At 44.9% G+C, this 23,598-nt stretch overlaps 1 pseudogene; it reads right to left on the minus strand.

The window, feature by feature from the left end:
• Positions 1-21,379: 21,379 nt before the first annotated feature.
• Positions 21,380-22,804, minus strand: LOC128136208 (uncharacterized; annotated as a pseudogene).
• Positions 22,805-23,598: the final 794 nt, after the last annotated feature.

Consider the following 23,598-nt stretch of genomic DNA (forward strand, 5'->3'; position numbering starts at 1 on the left):
AAGATAGTTTTTCCAAATGTAGAAGGAATATATTGTCTGAGATGTATACACTTTCCTGGGCTGCTAGACCTCTTTGTTTTACAACAGCTTTGACAGCACAGGATCTTGCACCTCTGCAACTGTGGTGTCTTCTTGTTCCTTGATAGCTATATCCAACTGCAGACTTGATCCTCTGAGACTTTATTCTGAAGGGCATGTGGGAAATGAACTGTCTTGCCATTCATTCAAATAAGAATGAATGCTTGTCCTTTGCTCATACAGTCTAAAATGGGGCAGCAACAAAAGGTAACGACTTCTTTCTGTCAGTGCTCATCTTAATGGAAATGGTGACTGAGCTAAGGAAAGATTGGTGTGATTATCTTAATCGTCTACTATTGGCCCATTATGTAACATTTACTAATTTTTCTAGATGGCCAAGACTCCATAGCCTACAAGGAGATGATGATTTCTGTGATATTCTTTTTCCAGTTTTATGTGATTTTAAAACATTTTAAAAAAGTCATTGCAAGTGTTGCATATTCCTTGATTCAAGCAGAGAGATACTCAAAACCAACCAAACAGACAAAAAGACCTCTTTCCCCACATGAGGGAAAGGCAGGTAAAACTCATCTGTTAATCTTGTGTGGAGAAAAGCACAAAACTATGACTTTGTTATTTTTTCACTGTCCATAGAATATCTAATTTGGTTTGCTGTTAATTTCCTTAGTCCAAACACTTAATGCAGCACATTCTCAGGAATACTTTTTACGATTCAAGATTTTTTTTAATAAGAATTTTCAATATCCTTTAAAACCTGTGATCACCCCATGAGTTTTCAAAGGCTATTGTGATGGGTTAACCCTGGCTGGACGCCAGGTGCCCACCAGAGCCGTTCTATCACTCCCCCTCCTTCTCAGCTGGACGGGGGAGAGAAAATATAACAAAGAGCTTGTGGGTTGAGATAAGGACAGGAGAGATCACTCACCAATTACCGTCACGGGCAAAACAGACTCAGCTTGGGGAAAATTAACTCAATTTATTACAAATCAACCAGAGTAGGGTAATGAGAAATAAAACCAAATCTCAGAACACCTTCCCTCCACCCCTCCCTTCTTCCCAGACACAACTTCACTCCCGGATTCTCTACCAACCCCCCCCCCCAGCGGCACAGGGGGACGGGGATGGGGTTTACGGTCAGTTCATCACACGTTATTTTCTGCCGCTTCATCCTCCTCAGGGGGAGGACTCATCACACTCTTCCCCTGCTCCAGCATGGGGTCCCACCCACGGGAGACAGTCCTCCACAAACTTCTCCAACGTGGGTCCTTCCCACAGGCTGCAGTTCTTCACGAACTGCTCCAGCATGGGTCCTTTCCACGGGGTGCAGTCCTTCAGGCACAGACTGCTCCAGCGTGGGTCCCCCACGGGGTCACAAGTCCTGCCAGAAAACCTGCTCCAATGTGGGCTCCTCTCTCCACAGATCCGCAGGTCCTGCCAGGAACCTGCTCCAGCGCAGGGTTCCCGTGGGGTCACAGCCCCCTTCGGGAACCCACCTGCTCCGGCGTGGGGTCCTCCACGGCTGCAGGTGGATATCTGCTCCACCGTGGACCTCCATGGACTGCAGGGGGACAGCCTGCCTCACCATGGTCTTCACCACAGGCTGCAGGGGAATCTCTGCTCTGGCGCCTGGAGCATCTCCTCCCCCTCCTTCTTCACTGACCTTGGTGTCCACAGGGTTGTTTCTCTTACATGTTCTCACTCCTCTCTCCGGCTGCCGTTTTCCGTCTGTCCCAACTTTTTTTCCTTCTTAAAAATGTTATCACAGAGGCGTTACCACTATCGCTGATTGGCTCGGCCTTGGCCGGCGGCAGGTCCGTCTTAGAGCCGGCTGGTATGGGCTCTCTCGAACACAGGGGAAGCTTCCAGCAGCTTCTTACAGAAGCCACCCCTGTAACCCCACCCGCTACCAAAACCTTGCCACACAAAGCCAATACAGCTATTTATAATTTAAGGAAGAGCTTCAGCTTCAATCCTCTCTGGATAAATATGTGATAAGTACAGGCTTTCTTCTGGTCCTCTACGTTGTTTGGTAAACTTGCTTCCTTTTTTCATCACTTAGGGACATAAAAATTCTTATGAATGTGCTAGATAGCTGTCTAAATGGAGCTCATATAAGAGAAAGAGTTATGCAGAAAATGTCATCTAATTGCCTTAGCTGTTTCTTGCATGTAGCAAGAAGAATAAAGAGATTTTGATGTGTTTCTGTTGTGTAACACAGTAGGAGTCCCACCATAAAAAGTCCTGAGTAATCCTAGTGTGTAAACAGATATTTTGTCAAATGTGGTTTAGCACAATAGCTTGGTCTTATGTTGTTATGGAGACTCACACAATCAAATCCAACAGGTGTTAAAAATCAGATTTATTCTTCAGTAAAAAAGTTAGTTAGAACTTCAATAACATTAGTGAACCGCAGGATCAATGATGTAAGGGGAATGAGTACTACACAGCTGACTTAAGAATTCTTAAGATTTAAAAATGATGAGTCAAAATGCGCATATCACTCACCTAAAAGATGAGGGCTCTCAACCTGCAGGAGTTACCTAGGGTGGTGTCTCGACCCAAGGGGAGAGTCCCTGACTGCAGACCCGCTGCTCCAAGGAGGACTGATTCCAAAATGTCCTCCAGCAGGGCCCTCTTTATACCCTTGTCGAATCTGATCTGTGGTCATTTTAACCCCCATTGGCCAAAAGGTCAACACTTCTGTGTACCTGGCGCATTTGATTGGTCAGTTCAATTTTCAGCCTGTGGCCTCTAGGGTTTGGGTTTTTTTTCCTCTCCTCCCTGCCCGGAGAAGTTTTGTCTCCTGTCAGGGAGGGTGTACCTGCCACACAATCCACCCCATGACCACAGTCATGATTCAACTGGTTTCCTTGGAGTGGTGGTACAGTCACCTCTTGCCTCCAAAGTTAAAAGGGAGCGCAGTCTGATGAATTTGACGCTCATTGTGGGTCATCATTCCATTCTGGTCTAGAATTAGAGTGGAATATCTGACACAGGAATATCCAACACACCAACAGGTTTTAAGGGAGTATACTTAACCGTTAGTACAGACTTCACTAGCACGCGTTTGATACAACTTATTGCAATACAGATGACAATAATCATAACTACAAGCATTATTAAAAATTGGAGAAGGCTGGTCATCCATCCCATCAAAGAAAATCCGAACATATCAAAAACCTTTCCCAGCCAATTAGTCCCTGGTAGAGAAGCAATTGCCTCTGAGTCTCTTGCCACTTTATTTATTTTGTTGATTTGATCTCGAAGCTACATTGACACATTTGGAATGTGAACACAGCAGTCATCCATTGACAGGTTCAAAACTCCACATAGACCTTTCTCTTTCAGTAGCATCAAATCCAGTACGGCTCAATTTTGGATGGTCATTTTACCGGTATGTTGTAATTGATTGTTCAAGAGTCCCAAACCGTCAGATGTAGCATTGGCTAAGGTTGACAGTTGTAAACTGTCCTGGTTTCAGCTGGGATAGAGTTAACTGTCTTCCTAGTAGCTGGTACAGTGCTATGTTTTGAGTTCAGTATGAGAAGAATGTTGATAACACTGATGTCTTCAGTTGTTGCTCAGTAGTGTTTAGACTAAAGTCAAGGATTTTTCAGCTTCTCATGCCCAGCCAGCGAGAAAGCTAGAGGGGCACAAGAAGTTGGCACAGGACACAGCCAGGGCACCTGACCCAAACTGGCCAACGGTGTATTCCATACCATGTGACGTCCCATCTAGTATAGGAACGGGGAAGTGGGGGCAGGGATTCGCCGCTCGGGGGACTGGCAGGGTGTCGGTCAGCGGGTGGTGAGCAATTGCACTGTGCATCATTTGTACATTCCAATCCTTTCATTATTGCTGTTGTCATTTTATTAGTGTTATCATTATCATTATTAGCTGCTTCTTTTCTGTTCTATTAAACCGTTCTTATCTCAACCCACGGGTTTTGCTTCTTTTCCCGATTTTCTCCCCCATCCCACTGGGTGGGGGGGGAGTGAGTGAGCGGCTGCGTGGTGTTTAGTTGCTGGCTGGGGTTAAACCACGACATAAACTCAGTTCTAGAATGCTCTGTCGGTGTTCCATTGAGTACCATATGCGGTCGCCCCCCATGGAATTTCCGGGCATGGTGTAGTACCATTCCAGCTCCACCCCATGGTCTCATGGGTTGGTTAGAGGATATAGTTACATCTGGTGTTCCATACTGAGCTAGCATTTACCGCGCCTGGTGACTAACTATAGACAACATAAGTATAACCTCTTCCCCCATCCTCTCTGAACCTCCAACTATAATTGTTACATTGCTCCCATGTGAGCTCAAGGGCTCGCGATATACTGATGTCCTGCACAAAAATCGGTAAGGGGTCTTCAGCTGATTTGGGGGGTAGGCAAGCAAACTGTTACAGAAGTCAGGTTCATCATTCGGGCAAATCCCACCATCATTTTTGCCACGACATTGTCATCCAGATCTTCACCATCCACACCTACCACCATCATCACTACCAGTAGAAGCACTGGAATGGCTCGTTTCTTCATTGTCCTGTAAGAAAGCACAAAACTAGGCCTCAGTCTTAAAACCGGGTCACAGGGTTAGAAGTCCGGGATTATCCACCGGGCACTGATGCGATGAGTCTTTCCACTCCCATCTAAGGCTTCCCAGGCATATAAGCCTCTGGGTTTTGCTAAGGTCATAGGAACAATGCCAATGGAGGGCAGTTTCACCATGACAGGTTGGCCCACATATGTCCTCAGTGGAAACTGGTGTCTCTGATCCTCTGGTATAGAGTCATCGCCCATTAATGGTCCCATAGGACAAAATGTTCAAATTTTTGGACTTCCATAATTTCCCCATTGGTTATTAATAGTAAAAACTGCCTGTGGTAATCATGTGTCCCAGTTATGGTGTGAGACATCAGCATGTCTTTTGATCAAGCCATTGGTTCACTCAACTATACCCTCTAGGGTTTGGGTTTTTTTCCTCTCCTCCCTGCCCGGAGAAGTTTCGTTTCCTGTCAGGGCGGGTGTACCTACCACATATGTATCTAAAGAATCGAGTTACTGCAAGGTAATGATATCAAAGAGTGGATAGACAGCAGAGTCTCTCCCACTGTAGAGCCTCATCCGTTGGTGATATTTGTATTATAAAATTTTTCGAGTGGGGATCTACCAAAAGGTGAATTGCTGCTGGTATAGGATAGGCATTAAATTTTTAAATAGAACTATTCTCACTAGAAAATTCTAGAAATGTTGCTGAAGGATGACTTGAAGTACACTTTTCAAATTAGCTAAACCAAAATGTACAAACAATAGTAATAGATGTTAACAGTGTGGGGATAAAGAAGTGATATTATGCCTATATAATGAGCATGTCCAGATAACAAGTGACATTGGCATATGATAATAAATGTATTATATATCAGAATACTCTGACTGTACTATGAAGCAATCATGGTGTGCAGATTCTGTCATATTTCATCAAATTAACTTGCTCAATTTTCAGCTTCTTATGGATATTCCTTTGTTGGAAAAACTTATATGTATTAATTAATTTATTTTCTTGTTTTTAATTAAAATGGATTGTTTCTATTAGCTACCTCCATGTAGCCAGTCGGCAACAAGACCAGCAGCGGCAACGGTAAATCGGCAGCTAAGCGCTGGACTGAGGCAGACAAGGAGGTTCCCGAAGCTCGGGAACCCCGAGGAAGAGCAGAGACCCGTCCAGAGCCGGCAGCTCTCGCGAGAGAGGCTGACGCCGCGTGGGCGTTGCCAGGGGCAACCGCAGGAGTTTTAAACGGCCCTGAGGAGCTCCGGCGACCAGGGTGTGGCGCGGCAGTTCGTGCAGGTAGGGTGCAGCCCCTCTTCCCAGCTCGAGAAGGCTACTCAAGTGGAGGGCATCGGCCTCAGAAGGAGACCCAGGTATAGTTGCCACTCGGGTGAAAGCCATTGCTGGGAAAAATGTGGCAACGCAGAGCTCCCAAGCAAACATGCAGCTGTCCAGGTCTCTGGCTGCAGGGAGTGCCTGAGCCTGTCACTGGTACCGGAGGGCAGCAGGGGCACCTCCTGTGTGAGGTGTGACCAGGTGGATGATCTGCTCAGCCTGGTGGCAGAGCTGAAGGAGGAAGTGGAAAGGTTGAGGAGTATCAGGGAGTGTGAGAGGGAGATAGATTGGTGGGCCCACACCCTACCATCCCTGAGGCAGAGGCAGCAGATGGAGGCTCCGCAAGAAGCAGAGGATCCCCTGCCCTCTTGCCAGCAGGCAGGAGGGGACCTAAGAGATGGAGGGGAATGGATACAGGTCCCTGCTCGGGGAAGCAGGTGAATCCCCTCCCGGTCTCCCTCACCTTCCCAGTTGCCCCTACTCAACAGGTATGGGGCTCTGGAACTTGAGGGCCAGACCAATGAAGATCAGGATGTAGATGAAGGTCTATCCAGGGGGCTGCCTAGGCTGAGTCAGTCAGCCCCACACATTCTGACAGCCTCTGTTAAGAGAAAAAGGAGGGTAATTGTTGTAGGTGATTCCTTTCTGAGGGGGACAGATGGCCCAATATACAGACCTGACCCATCCCACCGGGAAGTCTGCTGCCTCCCTGGGGCCTGGGTAAAAGACATTATGAGGAAACTCCCTGGTCTGGTTTGACCCTCTGATTATTACCTGCTATTGGTTGTTCAGGTTGGCAGTGATGAGATGGTGGAGAGAAATCCAAAAGCAATCAAAAGGGACTTCAGGACACTGGGGCGATTAGTGGAAGGATTGGGAGCACAGGTAGTGTTTTCCTCAATCCCTTCAGTGGCAGGGAAATATACTGAAAGGAACAGGAAAACACACCTGATTAATACGTGGCTCAGAGGCTGGTGCCATAGGTGGAATTTTGTGTTTTTTGATCATGGGGAGGTTTACATGGCACCAGGCTTGCTGGCGACAGATGGAGTCCAGCTATCTCAAAGGAGGAAAAGGATTCTCACTCATGAGATGGCGGGGCTCATAGAGAGGGCTTTAAACTAGGTTTGAAGGGGGGAGGGGATAAAACTAGGCTCACCAGAGATAAGCCTGGGGGCAGCATGCCAGTGTTGGGGGTGGAATCAATAGCCCAGCTCAAGTGCTGTCCCGATCCAATATCAGGGAAGGTTTTGATATGATCGCAAGAGCAAGATTAAGACACAAACGGGGTCAAATGCTGTATACCCAGAAGAGCTTTTATTATCAAAAGTATCAAAAGTAGAAAATAGTAGCAATAGGATAGAATGGAAGAAAAAGCAGAAATCAAGCAAGCAGTTGGGATAGAGTTGCAAGGATAGTCACCACCATGGATCCAGCGGCATCCCGTTGGTCCTCAGTCTTCAATTCTGCAGTGGTGGGTGCACACCACGGCTTGTCTCCATGGTTTTTTGTAGGGCATATTTTGATGATGCATGCACATACGTACTGTTCATGCACTGTTCACATGCTGCAGGTTTCGTCTGTCACATGACCTTCGCATGATCAACACCAGAAACCAGTATCTTATCTCAAAGACTACAGTTTCCGTGAGAATGGTAGCCTCCACATTCTTGCATGCTTGTCGGCTTCAGCCCGTTTCCTCTCCTGGATGCCTCAGTGGCCTAGTAATTGTCCTTATGGACAGAGGAATGTCCTGCTTAGACAGGCCATCTCAGGGACAAAGGGCTCGAGATAAACAGTTCACAGTTCCTTGAGATGAATAGCTTGAGATGACAGTCAAGTCACTCACACCTAACAATCTTTGAGACAAACAGCTCAAGATAACAATTCAGTCTCTCACACCACCCTGTGGCTCAAAGATTGCTTCAGGACCCATGGTGGTTTTGAGAAAAGATAGCTATATAGAAAAGCCAGAAAAGAGCGTTTCATACAATCTGTACTACCAACGGTGTGGTTCAATGCACAGCATGAATTTGTTTAACACTGTCAGGTGAAACAGTAGTTACAAATTGCATATTGGTTACAACACGCTGAATCAATTGTATAAAACATGGAATGATACTGAGACGGGGAACCAAAGGAACCTTAGTAGATATAGTAGATATATGAATGTAGATAGGAATTGTTTAATAATTATCTAGCTTATAATGAAATTAAAGAAGTTTCAATAGAGGTAGACATGGCCCAAGGGGATGAGAAGTGATGTTTAACGTTTCCATTGTTGAGGCTGACTGAGACAGGAGATAGTCCCTGATAAGAATCAGCAGTGACTCCAAGAACCAGCCAAGACCGACCTTGTGATTTGGACAAATGCCAAGGGACAGAAGGTTAAGAGTTCACTGTGAAGAAGACATACAGCCTTCATCTTCATGACCACCAGACGACCACCATAAGGAGGCACTGCGCAAGCGCAGTTGAAAGGAAACTATGGAAATGACTTCCTAGAGCTAATTATAATATGAAGCGGGGATAGGTAATGCCTATGTATAGGCGTATTGCGAAACTCTATGTATATGTAACACTTGACTGTATAAATTTAAAGTGAACTGCCAAAATCAGGCGCACATGACTTTGGTGGGACTACCCCCTGTGCTGCCCAGTGCTGAATGAACATACCTACTTTACAATCTCACTGATTGTGGAGTCTGTTTTCCACACGTCAGTTTGGCGAGCCAGGCAGGAGACTCTCTGCTCGGCTGCGGGACCGACTGCGGAGCGGACGCCCCTCGGCGCGCCCCGAGCACTTTCCTCGGAGGAGCCTCCGCTGCCAGCCGCTCACCGCAGGAGCAGACAACAACCTCCTGAAGCCGCGGTCCAAACGGTATGTTCTACAAGGGGAGCCTGTAAAAGTACAGGCCGGGGCAGCTGGTAAATCGCGCAGAGACATCTGGCGTGCAGCGTAGTCCCCGTATGGGAGGAGGGTACCCTGGACAGTAACAAGGGGGGATTTGCTGACCGATAGAGCGGCCGCCAGCGATCTTGAGGGTAGATCGAGCAAATCCGGGGTGACTGCTGTATCCCAGTATCGGGAGCCAGGACGGACCTGTCGATGACTGGTATATAAGAGGCAGGAGAAGGGTAGGCGCATCCCCTCGCAATTGTGCTTGATTTATGGGGTAAGTGGACCCCCTCGCAATTGCGCTTGATACATTTTTACAGCTGCTGAAAAGTTATCACCTGGAGCGATGATTGTATGGTATGAATGTTTGGAAATTTAATGTTAAAGATTTTGTGTGAGAATGTGAAAATGTTATGTTGAGATTCATATGTGTATATATGTTTGTTAATGTGTAAATATCTAAAACTGTGGATTGAATGTTTGAGTAAAAGAGACACAGCTCAGCTGCAGAGCGTGTGTGGAGTTCTGCTCCACAGTTTCGTAACTTCACAAGGGGTACGGCCGGAGACAAACGAAGTGTGACTCACTGATGATTTGAAACTTGAATTTATATGTTAAAGTTGTAATTGTAAGTTTGAGTTTGATTATCTTAATCATTTTGTGGTGTTGGTATAAGAAAGTCCCTGTATGGTGCATCGCATAAATGTGGGTATTAGAATGGTGTCTTTTACATCCAGGAAATGAGTGTATGCCCTCATATGTCCTGGAATGTGTGTGGTGTAAACAGAGGTTGCAAATAGATTGTGGCGGGGATATTGAATGCCCTGAGTGTCGGGTTTGGACTCCTTGGGATAAGAGGGAACGAGCTACGTACACAGTTGGGATTGTTTGTGGTTGGAAAGATAACCAAAATAGTGAAATTGGTGTGTGAAAAGGAAAATTTAATCTCGGAATTCAGGACATGTGAGAGAAAAACCAGGAGAATTCTATAAAGAGGTGTAAGAAACAATTTGCATGGAATCATATTAAGGGGAGAAGTAATGAAATGGGAAACAATCAAGGGGGAATATTGAGGAAGAGTCCTCTGGGTTGTGTTATTACCCACTGGAAAGATATTGTTGGGGCCGGAGGTACGGAAAGTAAAAAGAACCTTATTAAGTATTGCAATCAATGGTGGCCGTTGTATAAGTTAGAAGGTGATGCTAAGTGGCCACTTAATGGGTCAACAGATTATAATACTCTATTACAACTAATGCTGTTTTTAAGGAGAGAAAGAAAATGGGATGAAGTTTCATATGCAGACATGTTTTTCACCCTCCGAAACCACCCGGAGTGGCAAAGGGACTGTGGAATAGTACCCCCACAGGACCCCATGGTGCTCGCAGTTGAGCGAGAAAACAACAAGGAGCTTAGAGGTAAACTGAGACGGTGTTGTTCGGCATGTAGTATTGGACAAAGATGTACAAAGACAAATAAAATTCATCAGGTACCAGAACAAGATCTAACTGATTTGTTTAAACCTCCCCCTCGACCACAGGAACAGGATGCAGACTCGGATAGAACTCCAACCCCCCCGAACAGCCCTGCATCTTCCCGTACTAGGAAGAAAACTACCTCAACAGCTTTACAAACACCTCTCCGAGAGACGGTGAGGCCGGATGGTGGGACGATGTTAATCAAAGTACCCTTTTCTACTGCTGACCTAGGGGAATGGAAAAAGGTTGCAAAAGATTATAGGAGTGATCCGGTAAGTGTAACTAAACATTTCCAATTTATTGTAAAACAGCATAACCCCGATTGGAAGGATATACAGCTATTATTAGAATATATGACCGAAACAAAGAAACAGCTGATTTTAAAAACAGCAGGGAACCTAGCTGAAGATCATTATAAGATCACAGGAGGGGACGTTAAAGAATATTTCCCTCTCCAAGACCCAAAGTGGGATGTTAATAGATCTGCACATATGGAAAGATTGCAGGGGTATCAGGATTGGATTACAAAAGGAATGGAGAAGGCAATCCCCAAAATTATAAATTGGTCAGCTTTATATGCAGTCAAACAGAGTCCTTCCAAGTCTCCATCTGAATTCCTGGATCGATTGAGGGATGCAATGCGCCGCAACACACCGCTGGATCCTGGGTCAGAGGTAGGAATACAACAATTGGTCTCCCTATTTTTGGGTCAATCTACAGGGGATATAAGGCGCAAACTTCAAAAATTGCGCCCTACAGAGGGTAGGAATTTAGAAATATTATTGGATGAGGCATGGAGAGTATTTAGTAACAGAGAAGAAGGATATAGGCAGGGGCAAAGAAAATTAATGGCTGTTATCCAGGAAGAAAGAGGAAGAGGGCCTAGGCGAGGCTTGCCCCGACTGGGAAAAGATCAATGTGCTTTGTGTAAGAAATTTGGTCATTGGAAAAAGGAATGCCCAAAGAACAAGAAGGAGGATCAGGGGGCTCAAACAGGAAGAACAGTAGCCCATGTGAAGGGAAATTGACGGGAACCTGGGGAATCTACCCTAGCGGATCCACTGGTTATAATTAAGCTAGGGAAAACACAACAAGAAATAGAATTCTTGGTAGATACGGGGGCAACATACTCGGTTCTGAACCAAGCTTTGATGCCCCTGGGAAATGATTATGTCATGGTGAAAGGAGCAACTGGTCAAAGTGAAAAGGCATATTTTTGTAAACCTTTAGAATATAAATTAGGAAAACAGTGGGGCATTCATAAATTTTTATATATGCCCAACTCCCCAAAGGCACTTTTGGGAAGGGACTTGTTGGAACAATTGGAAGCAAAAATTGTATTCGAAAAAGGGGAAATTACTCTGGAAGTAAAAGATCAAGAATATATTCAAATACTGAGCCTAACCTTAACCAGTCTCCCCCTAGAAGGAAACATTAACGAGGACATCTTAAACCAAGTGTACCCGGGGGTATGGGCTACTGATACACCTGGAAGAGCGAAAAGTGCCCCCCCTGTTGAAGTTAGGATCAAGGAAGGCCGAAAACCGGTAAGGATTAAACAATATCCCCTAAAGAAGGAAGACAGAGAAGGAATTCGACCAGTGATAGAAAAATTTTTTGCAGTTGGGATTACTAAAAGAGTGTGAGTCTGAATTCAATACCCCTATACTACCGGTTCAGAAGCCCGATGGGTCATATCGGGTGGTCCAAGACTTACGGGCAGTGAATAAGATAACTGAAGATCTTTACCCGGTAGTGGCGAACCCATATACCCTGTTAACTGTATTAACACCTGAATTAACTTGGTTTACTGTTTTAGATTTAAAGGATGCTTTCTTTTGCCTCCCTCTCCATGAAGCCAGCCAAAAATTATTTGCATTTGAATGGGAAAACCCCAAGAGTGGTCGAAAGACCCAGCTCACTTGGACGGTGTTGCCACAAGGATTTAAGAATAGTCCTACCATTTTTGACAATCAACTTGCAAAAGACTTAGAATCCTGGGAAACCCCATCTGAGGAGGGAAAACTGTTACAGTATGTGGATGATATCCTGATCGCCACCAAGACAGAGAGAGATTGTATGACGTGGACGGTGAGTCTGTTGAATTTCCTGGGACTTCAAGGGTACCGGGTATCCAAGAAGAAGGCACAGGTAATACAATGCAAAGTGAATTATTTGGGCTATGAAATTAGTGCAGGACAAAGAACTTTGGGACAAGCCCGTAAAGAGGCAATATGCCAAACTCAGAGACCTCAGACAGTGAAAGAGTTACGAACTTTTCTGGGAATGACAGGGTGGTGCCGATTGTGGATCTATAATTATGGATTGCTTGTTAAACCACTGTATGCGCTAACAACCACTGAGCAGAAACACCTTGAGTGGAACAAGGAGACCGAACGAGCCTTTGAGCTACTGAAAAAGGCTTTAATGTCGACCCCGGCCTTGGGACTCCCAGATGTAAGCAAGCCGTTTCTTCTTTACTCACACGAGAAGCAGGGCATTGCCCTGGGAATATTAACACAAAACCTGGGTCCGTATCGACGGGCTGTTGCCTACCTTTCTAAGCAGTTAGACACGACTGCAAAAGGTTGGCCTGGATGCCTGCGGGCAGTTGCGGCTGTGATACTAAACATACAGGAAGCCCGAAAGTTTACTCTGGGCCAGAAAATGACTGTTTTAGTGTCTCATACAGTATCAACAGTACTGGAAACAAAGGGTGGACACTGGCTCTCTCCCCAAAGATTCCTGAGGTATCAAGCTATATTGGTAGAGCAGGATGACGTGGAGATTGTAGTCACTAACATTGTCAACCCAGCTTCTTTTCTCAGCGGGAACACAGGAGAACCAGTACATCACGACTGTTTGGAAACCATCGAAGCAACATATGCAAGTCACCCAGACCTGAAAGACAGCCCCATGGAAAACGGAGAAACCTGGTTCACAGACGGAAGCAGTTATGTCCTAAATGGTAATCGACATGCGGGATATGCCATCACCACCAGTCAAGAGGTAATAGAATCAGGGACTTTGCCCATGAACACCTCCGCACAGAAGGCAGAAATAATTGCTCTGACCCGCGCCCTGGAATTGGCCCAGGACAAAGTTGTGAACATTTATACGGACTCAAAATATGCCTTTGGAGTTGTACACGCACATGGAGCAATTTGGAAGGAGAGAGGACTATTGAATTCCCAGGGGAAAAATATCAAACACGCAGAAGAAATTCTGAAGTTACTGGAAGCTGTCCAGCTCCCTAAGAAAGTAGCGATTATGCATATTAAGGCACACCAGAAAGTGAGCTCAGATTTGGAAAAAGGAAATGAACTGGCGGACAGAGAGGCAAAACAAGTGGCCAGAACAAAGGTAAAAATAGAAGGGGCTTTAATTCCTGATAGACAAATCTCCCTAAAAGGTAAGCCAGAATATACCAAGGAAGATCAGAAACTTATTACAGATTTAGAAGGGTCATATAATGAAGAAGGGTGGGCTCATACCCCACAGGGAAAACTAATCATTCCCTCTTGCTTACTGTGGCATTTGATTCGGGAGGAGCATAGAAAAAGACATTGGGGGACAGAGGCTCTGTATAAACATTTAATAAGAGAAATTGTGGCTAGAAATTTATATACCACAGTGAGACAAGTGACTCAACAATGCGATCTTTGCCTTCAGACTAATCCTAAGAATACCCCCAAACTAGAAATGGGTCATATTGGGAAAGGCAATGGGCCTGGACAGCAATGGCAAATTAACTTCACAGAACTTCCAAGAAAAGGGGGGTATCGATATTTACTAGTATTAACTGATACCTTTTCAGGTTGGCCAGAAGCATTCCCAACAAGAACGGCTAAAGCCCGGGAGGTAACTAAAATATTAGTACAAGAAATAATACCACGTTTCGGGGTTCCAGCAACCATGTCCTCTGACAGAGGACCACATTTTGTCTCAAGAATAGTACAACAAATTAGCCGCCATTTGGGTATAGATTGGCAACTTCATACTCCATATCACCCCCAGTCAAGTGGTCAAGTAGAAAAAATGAACCACTTAATCAAACAGCAAATTGTAAAATTGGGACAAGAAGCAAATCTAACATGGCCTCAGTCTCTCCCTTTAGCCCTTTTGCATATACGAACAAGACCAAGGACAAGGGAAGGACTGAGTCCCTTTGAAATGTTATATGGGAGACCCTATGAAATACAAAAAGGGGTGTCTGTACAAGCTGGGGATGAAATTGTGACCTCTTGCATGATAGCATTAAGTAAACAGCTCAATAAAATCAGGAAACATGTAGCTGGGACTCGAGGGAGAGGTTTAGATGGACCTGTACATAATATACAACCTGGAGATTACGTATATGTAAAGTCTCTTACAGAAAAAACCCTGGAACCACAGTGGGAAGGACCATTCCAAGTACTACTCACCTCCTTTACTGCAATCAGAATCAAGGAACAGAACGCTTGGATTCATCAATCACACCAGAGTGAAAAAGTCACCCAAAACTCCATGGAAAGTCACCACAAAACCCGATGGACACTTAGTTTTTACGCGGTAACATGGGCAACCTTGGTAACAAGGAGCGTAACATGGGATGAGAACACGTTTGTTCAACTCCACGAGAGTATTGCAAAAATAGTGAATCAAACTGATTGCTGGATATGTTCACGTTTTCCTAAGGGTCTCGGACGGGGCTACCCTGTAATTGCTACAGTCTTTTCTAACACCTCGGTGATAGTAGCAGCTTTTAATAACATGTCCCTCACAAGGTACACTGAAATACCCCCTGAGAACCTTCAATGGCAAACAGATTTGAGCGAATTGTGGAATGAAACCCAAAAGGTTCCGTGTGTTCAAAGGTGCCATCTGAAAAACACAAATAAGAATTCTGGAGGTAATAACACAGACCCTAAATGTGGATCAGTTAAGTTATTTGTTGGAAGTTACCCTAATTGTGCTGAATATATTAAGTATGGTGGCGCAAACATGTGGAACTCCAATCAAACCCGGGTTGCAAGAACCCGGGGCCATAATTCTATTACACCCAGGGGATGGCCCACCCCAGTAGGATTAGGATGGTATTGGATTTGTGGACAGACAGGATATAAAGTACTGCCTCTAGGTTGGACTGGCCAATGTACCGTAGGAACCATAGCTCCTAATACCATTACGATTAAAAATTTAACGGATCACAATTCCCAAAACTTTTTACGAACTTATATGAAACCAGTAGTAAGGCAAAAACGCACCAGCAATCCCCTAGTGGAAAGACCAACTAGCTTTCATAGTTTTGTACGATGGCTCATTCCATCATTGGGAGTTAGTGAGTTAGAAAAAGCTCTGGTAAATCTTTCTGCCACTATGGAAATTATTAATAATGTCACAATCGATGCTATAAAGGCCCTCCAAGAAGAAACCACCTCCCTAGGAAAAATGGTGCTCCAGAATCGACTAGGTCTAGACATGCTCTGTGCTCAGCAAGGGGGCCTGTGCACTGTGATTAATGAACGCTGCTGCACCTATGTTAACCAAAAGAAACGAATAGAAACAGATCTCTCTCAAATTTGGTTTACATTTAATGTCACAAGATGACACTTCATGGGGATTCACTGACCAAATTTCACATGGTTGAAACAATTGTTTGTCACTGTAATAATCATCATTCTCTTGTCTGTAGTCCTTTGCATAATGGTTCAATGTGACGTTTGGTGCTGTAAGAATACAGGGGACTCTTACAGTGAATGGAAAAAGAATCAGTTGCAACGAAAACTTGAGTCCAACAAATATTTTGAGAAAATGCTAAATAAGGCAATAATGCATTAAAATACTAGAGTTGGATATAGTAAAAGAATTTACTATTTTCTAGAAAAGGGGGGACTGAGACGGGGAACCAAAGGAACCTTAGTAGATATAGTAGATATATGAATGTAGATAGGAATTGTTTAATAATTATCTAGCTTATAATGAAATTAAAGAAGTTTCAATAGAGGTAGACATGGCCCAAGGGGATGAGAAGTGATGTTTAACGTTTCCATTGTTGAGGCTGACTGAGACAGGAGATAGTCCCTGATAAGAATCAGCAGTGACTCCAAGAACCAGCCAAGACCGACCTTGTGATTTGGACAAATGCCAAGGGACAGAAGGTTAAGAGTTCACTGTGAAGAAGACATACAGCCTTCATCTTCATGACCACCAGACGACCACCATAAGGAGGCACTGCGCAAGCGCAGTTGAAAGGAAACTATGGAAATGACTTCCTAGAGCTAATTATAATATGAAGCGGGGATAGGTAATGCCTATGTATAGGCGTATTGCGAAACTCTATGTATATGTAACACTTGACTGTATAAATTTAAAGTGAACTGCCAAAATCAGGCGCACACGACTTTGGTGGGACTACCCTCTGTGCTGCCCAGCGCTGAATGAACATACCTACTTTACAATCTCACTGATTGTGGAGTCTGTTTTCCGCACGTCAATACATGGTAAGAACAACAACTTGGCAAAACCACACAACAAGTAAAATAGGATTCACTTAACCCATGGACCACCAGGGAGCCAGGAAAACATATCAATGTCCCAGCCTTTCCATGTCTGGACAGGAACATGGGCCAGCTTTTGTATTCCTGCGGTAATTTGTTTAACAATTTTCCCGCTGTCATCAATTTTTAAACAACAGTTAGAATCATTTAGTTTACCACAAACACCTCCTTCCTCGGCTAGCAGGTAATCGAGAACCATGCGATGTTGTAATATTGCTGTTCGCATTTGTGTGGCTTGATCCGCCAATAGATCAAGGTCATGGGCTATCTCATTAGTAACAATCTCTAGGACAGCTTGTAACCGGATGATGCAATTTAGGTTATTGATAGGTTCTCGAGCACCGCTAACCCACTCGTTGGGGTTCCAGGTGGCAGGTCCATAATGTTGTATGATATGTTGAGGGGTCCACTTGTCTTTGCCCCAGGTTTGACCACTCCCACCTGCTATAGAGGTATCAATGGATCGCCGATATCGGTTGAGATCATCATATACCTTAACACCCAGTCCATCCCCTTCATCCTCCAGGAGCAGAAAAAACAAGGGGCGAATTACCCCCACATAACACACTCCAGTCCAATTTGCTGGTAGCAGTTTGTAGGCACATTGGCCACACACCCAATAGTGACCCTTTACGGCTCGTGCACCATTTTCGAACAAACCGGTAGGTGTCCGTGGTGATTGGAAATATGTTGAATTACCTACTCCTAGAGGATGATCTGATGGACCGTTCATCAACCACCTGTCCATGGTTTTTCCCACTTCCTCTGTGGTGCCCCAACAGATAGGAAGTCCATCCAGACCTATACTCAAATGTCCCTGACAGTGGTCTTTATTATCACTTGACCACCAAATTTGAGCCCCATCAGGGAGACGAGAATACGTTTTATCAGTGAGTCTGCATTTCCAGGCACCAGAACCACGGTGCCAAAAGCAGGTAACATTAAGACGGTTATTAGACTGATTAGTGAAAGACCAAAAATGGGAAAACTGTTTCCTGTGCCCTGTTTGATTCACCCGAGCCCATCCGGGCCAGCGAGGTACAAAATTTGGAGAACTGGAACTCAAGAGGCGACAATATGCCTGGTCATCCCCTTCTGGCAGTGACACAGCTGCCCCATGGTTTGAACAATCAATTGGTCTACAACTGTCAGTGAGGCAATGGTTGTCATAAGTATAGGTCCAGTTGCACTTGCTATTTCCCACGGGAATACCATCTTTCTGTGTTCGGTTCAGACAATATTCACCTTGGACTGGGTATCGTATTGTCCAGGGCTGTGTGTCTTCACCCCCGTAAGAATCATTTTTGACCTCACTGTAATTACTCACTAACCATTTCGGGGAAATAGGGACAGCAGTCCATGGCCAGCTTTCCAAACCTAAGGGCCCACCACATACCCAACAATTAGTCAGATTAAAAGTGTTGGCCACTTGCTGGCCTAGAGCCATAAATTCATTTTGCCACCCCGAGCCAAAGAGGGGGGCACAGGAGTTTCCCCAGATATTAAAGGCGGTGACAATGGTCGACCAAAATAACGTCTGCGGTAGTATGCCAAACATCCTATAAATATTAACAAAGCAATCACTGATAAAACTACACAGACGATCAACAGCTTCATGTATTCCTTCAGGCAGGCTCCAGAGTCTTCACCTGAAAGAGAAAAGAAAAACAGACTTGGTTCGTTCTAAGGAACCAGAAGTAAATTGTTATTAGAAGGATGGAATAATCCACCTGGTATTGATTTTATGTTCTTTTCCATGAGCATCTTTTGCTTTCCAAGCATATTTATTCATCGGGGTTTCCAGTACCAGAGGTATGGCTCCCACCATGGGGAGTTCAACTAAGACTGGCGGATACCATTCTGCACAGAGGCTCTCTGGGCCACCCCGTCAGGGGGCAGAGTCCCTGCCAACACTGTTTTGATTACTTTAAATGGGCCTCTAAGCACTCTTGATTATTGCCGCTACAGCCTTGGTTTAGAAGATGCATGTATCATACATATAATTATACCTATATATATATTATGAATTGTATCATAATACCTAATATGCATCACATATAACTATCAGTATGTGACAGTATATAATTAAACAATATTGTTTAATAAAAACTTTTATTAACTCAGTAGGCCTACATTATAAAACATAGAGTATGCATTGCATCATGCAGTATAGAGCATACACACGCATACATACATAGATAGGTACATGTATAGGTGCGCACATGTATGCTTACACTACACATACACATCATGCATAACCTATTCATGTATATTATATCATATTAATAAAACAGTGCATCTGTATAAATACACAAAATATGTATTGTCGTGGTTTAACCCCAGCCAGCAACTAAACACCACCAGCCGCTCACTCACTCCCCCCCACCCAGTGGGATGGGGGAGAAAATCGGGAAAAGAAGCAAAACCTGTGGGTTGAGATAAGAATGGTTTAATAGAACAGAAAAGAAGAAACTAATAATGATAATGATAACACTAATAAAATGACAACAGCAATAATGAAAGGATTGGAATGTACAAATGATGCACAGTGCAATTGCTCACCACCCGCCGACCGACACCCAGCCAGTCCCCGAGCCGCGATTCCCCGCCCCCACTTCCCCGTTCCTATACTAGATGGGACGTCACATGGTATGGAATACCCCATTGGCCAGTTTGGGTCAGCTGCCCTGGCTGTGTCCTGTGCCAACTTCTTGTGCCCCTCCAGCTTTCTCGCTGGCTGGGCATGAGAAGCTGAAAAATCCTTGACTTTAGTCTAAACACTGCTGAGCAACAACTGAAAACATCAGTGTTATCAACATTCTTCTCATACTGAACTCAAAACATAGCACTGTACCAGCTACTAGGAAGACAGTTAACTCTATCCCAGCTGAAACCAGGACAGTATTTATACATATATATAAACACAATGCATATGCACCACATAGCACACACACAACCTACAATCCATGTGCTGGCACACAACAAACCAACACACAACATACTACACAGTACACTGTACACCATACAACACAAATTCTAGAACACAGACTGCATATACCATGCTCACTATAACACAATGTTACAAACACCATATCCAATAAACATACACAGACATACACTCAATACAAGGTATTAAATACACAGCTAGACACATCACAGCACTTGCTCAACAATAAAACCTCGTCTCATTTCCTAGTTGGTACTGCAAAACTATCACTAGAAGCAGCACTCACAAGGAGTCACCCCTTAAGAACAGCCTACAAAAATTCCACCTAACCCTTTTTTTGACTCTAGCATTTTAATCTGATCCAATGAGGAAAGGGTGTCGGGGGGGATACATGTCATTCCTCCCTTCCACCAAATTCCAAAAAGCTTTACTTCGCTTGAGGGTGTTTGTATCTTCTCTGGTAGAATTTTCAGCCCCAAGCTTTCCAAGTGAGAAATTATATTATCCTGAGTTTTCTGAACCTTTTCTGTTTCATCCCCACCCACAAGAATGTCATCAATGTACTGATAAACACTGACCCCCCTCCTCTGTCTGAATTACTTCTAGCTCCTGCACTAACGCATGATGAGCTAGAGTGGGGGAATGCTTGTACCCTTGTGGGAGTCGGGTGAAAGTAAATTGCTGACCCTCCCAAGTAAATGCAAAGCGGTCTTGATCCTCTGTTTGCAGGGGGACCGTAAAAAACATATCTTTAATATCCACTGTTGCCATAATCAGGTGGGCTTGTTCTTGGATGGTAGCTATAAGCTCAGCAATATTCGGTACCACAGCTGTCAATGGACCGGTATTTGCATTAAGTCTGCGATAATCTACAGTCAATCTCCACTTGCCATTAGGTTTTCACACTGGCCACACCAGGGAGTTAAAAGGAGAATGGGTTGGAATCACGATACCCTGTCCCTTTAAGTCCTCTAATACAGGTGCTATTCCCTCTCTGGCCCCCAAGGGTATCGGGTAGGGCTTAACATTTGTAAGTTTTGAAGGGGGAAGCAGCGGCGCGGTTTGTAACAGCCGAATATCTATTGTGAGAGGGCCAAATGACCACCGTCTCCCTTTGTTATCAATCCAGGTCTTTCCCTTTAAAACATCGAGTCCTAAAAGGTTAAGTGGAAACTCCCCCACAACCATTGTCACTGTAGTGGCACCATCTTCTCCTGGCAAACGCAGTGCTGACCATTGCTAATGCCTGTGGCTGAACAATGCCAAATGCATCTGCCACAAAAAGCCACTGTTTGGAGGGTGTAATTCCGCAGTTGGCAGCGTCTTTGGTTTTAATAGCTGAAATTTGAGCTCCGGTATCTACCAAAAAGGTGACCGGGACTTGTCTTGGCCCCACAATGCCTGTAATTAGTAAATCACCCTGGCCGTTTTCAGTGAGCTGTCTAATATACATCCAACCTTTGCCCCCCCCCTGCTCACCACCGAAAGGCGAAGGATCTAGTTTCCCGCCGGCGTTTGGGGGGCATTTGGTTCTGATAAATCAATCAGGGAGGGTGCACTGGGAGTAGTATTCTCAAAATCCACTTTTCTATTTGCTGATTTATCAGGCCACCCTGTTACCAATTTTTCCAATTTGTCTGTTGGCATCCCGTCCATTAAGTCACACGGGATCCCCTTCTGGTATCCCCGCGCCCACAGTCTATTATGTTTGTTCGGGATATCTCTCCCCCCCAGCGGTTTAGCAAGGGGTGTTCTCTTATCACTCCCAGGGCATGGAACTATTTTTACTTCAGCCCGCCTCAAGCTCCTGGAGTCTTTTTTGGTGGCTGGAGGATTAACGGGACTATACTTGCGCCCGTAATTAATTAATTCCTGGGCCACTTTTCCCCAAGTCCACATTTTCTTATCTGGGGGTCGGTGCCGATCAGGCATGAATCCTCCTGAAGCAGCCGCAACACTCTCACCCTGGGGCATTGCCTGCATCTTTCCTTGTAATTGTATACCAATCGGTTTCAGAGAATCAGGGAGTCCCCTTATAAGGGGAGTCATTCGCTCAGGATCCACCGACATCATCATCGGGGACTCCTGCGTAGGCTCCAATTTTCGATCATACATCATCTGCAGACAAGCTGCCTTTTGCACACTCTCCACTAATTGATCAACAGTCCCCGTAATCACGAGGGGATCCCCCCTCTCCAAGGGGTTCAAACCCCCCACCCAATAGGCTGCCCATTGGGTTAAAGACCAGGGGGCACGGTAATCCCCAGTAGTTAAAAACACTCCCGGTCCCCGATACCCTTCCGCCTCCTTTTCACTTAACAGAATCTGGTGTCGTCGTCGTCGTCGTCGCCCCCCCCCCCGACAACGATACTCTCCACACATACTCTGTTTCTGACTCCTTAGGGGTTCGGCCAAATTCCTTTTTTAGTTCTGCCAACTCAGTGGCAGTATAGGGAACCTCTTTAGTTGTAACTTGGGGGAACTGGTTCTGCTCATCATCGTAAATATATTCAGTTTTGACTAAGGGTCACAATGAAGGCAGCTCCAACTTCTCCACTTTCTCTTTTGCTGCCTGCAGGTCCTTAAAGGGGTAGCCAATTTCTGATCTTGGAGGAATTTCCTCACGGACAGTATCCGCAAGGAGCTGCTCCTTAAGAGCAATTTGCAAATGTTTCACTTGGTTCTTTCTGCTTCAAGTTGTGCTTTTAATCCTGCCACTTGTCCCAGAAGGGACTGAACAAGATTTTGGAGGGAATCAATAATTTGAGATTCTGCAGTGAGGTGGCAATCCCTATCCTCCACTGCTGCAGCCAAACTGGCACCGAGAATGGCACAGACAATTGCTTTTCCTTTCCCTGACCGCACTCTAGCGTCTTCCTGTAAAGCAACCATCCAATCAACAATGCTCTGCAGATTATACCAATTTCCCTGAGCCCAGTCTACCCCAGGCACAGAGGGTCACGCTTTATGTTTTTCTAAAAAATCAAACAAAACTTCTTTCCCCAAAGGGGCAATTTTACTATCACTCATCTTATACAAAGCAGGGAAGCAGTCATCTCAGGAAGGCAGCATGTAAAGTTTCAAACCCAACACAAGCCTGCTCCCCTTACGTTCCTGAGAGGTCTCACATATTTGGGAAACAGTATGGCACTCTCGTCTCAAGGGATCCTGTCCGTGACACCAATTTAAATGTCCCGATCCAATGTCGGGGAAGGTTTCAATATGATCCCAAGAGCAAGATTAAGACACAAACGGGGTCAAATGCCGTATACCCAGAAGAGCTTTTATTATCAAAAGTATCAAAAGTAGAAAATAGTAGCAATAGGATAGAATGGAAGAAAAAGCAGAAATCAAGCAAGCAGTTGGGATAGAGTTGCAAGGATAGTCACCACCATGGATCCAGCGGCATCCCGTTGGTCCTCAGTCTTCAATTCTGCAGTGGTGGGTGCACACCACGGCTTGTCTCCATGGTTTTTTGTAGGGCATATTTTGATGATGCATGCACATACGTACTGTTCATGCACTGTTCACATGCTGCAGGTTTCGTCTGTCACATGACCTTCGCATGATCAACACCAGAAACCAGTATCTTATCTCAAAGACTACAGTTTCCGTGAGAATGGTAGCCTCCACATTCTTGCATGCTTGTCGGCTTCAGCCCGTTTCCTCTCCTGGATGCCTCAGTGGCCTAGTAATTGTCCTTATGGACAGAGGAATGTCCTGCTTAGACAGGCCATCTCAGGGACAAAGGGCTCGAGATAAACAGTTCACAGTTCCTTGAGATGACAGTCAAGTCTCTCACACCTAACAATCTTTGAGACAAA

Source organism: Harpia harpyja, chromosome W (assembly GCF_026419915.1).
Source record: "Harpia harpyja isolate bHarHar1 chromosome W, bHarHar1 primary haplotype, whole genome shotgun sequence".
In the NCBI taxonomy this organism is placed as follows: Eukaryota; Metazoa; Chordata; class Aves; order Accipitriformes; family Accipitridae; genus Harpia; species Harpia harpyja.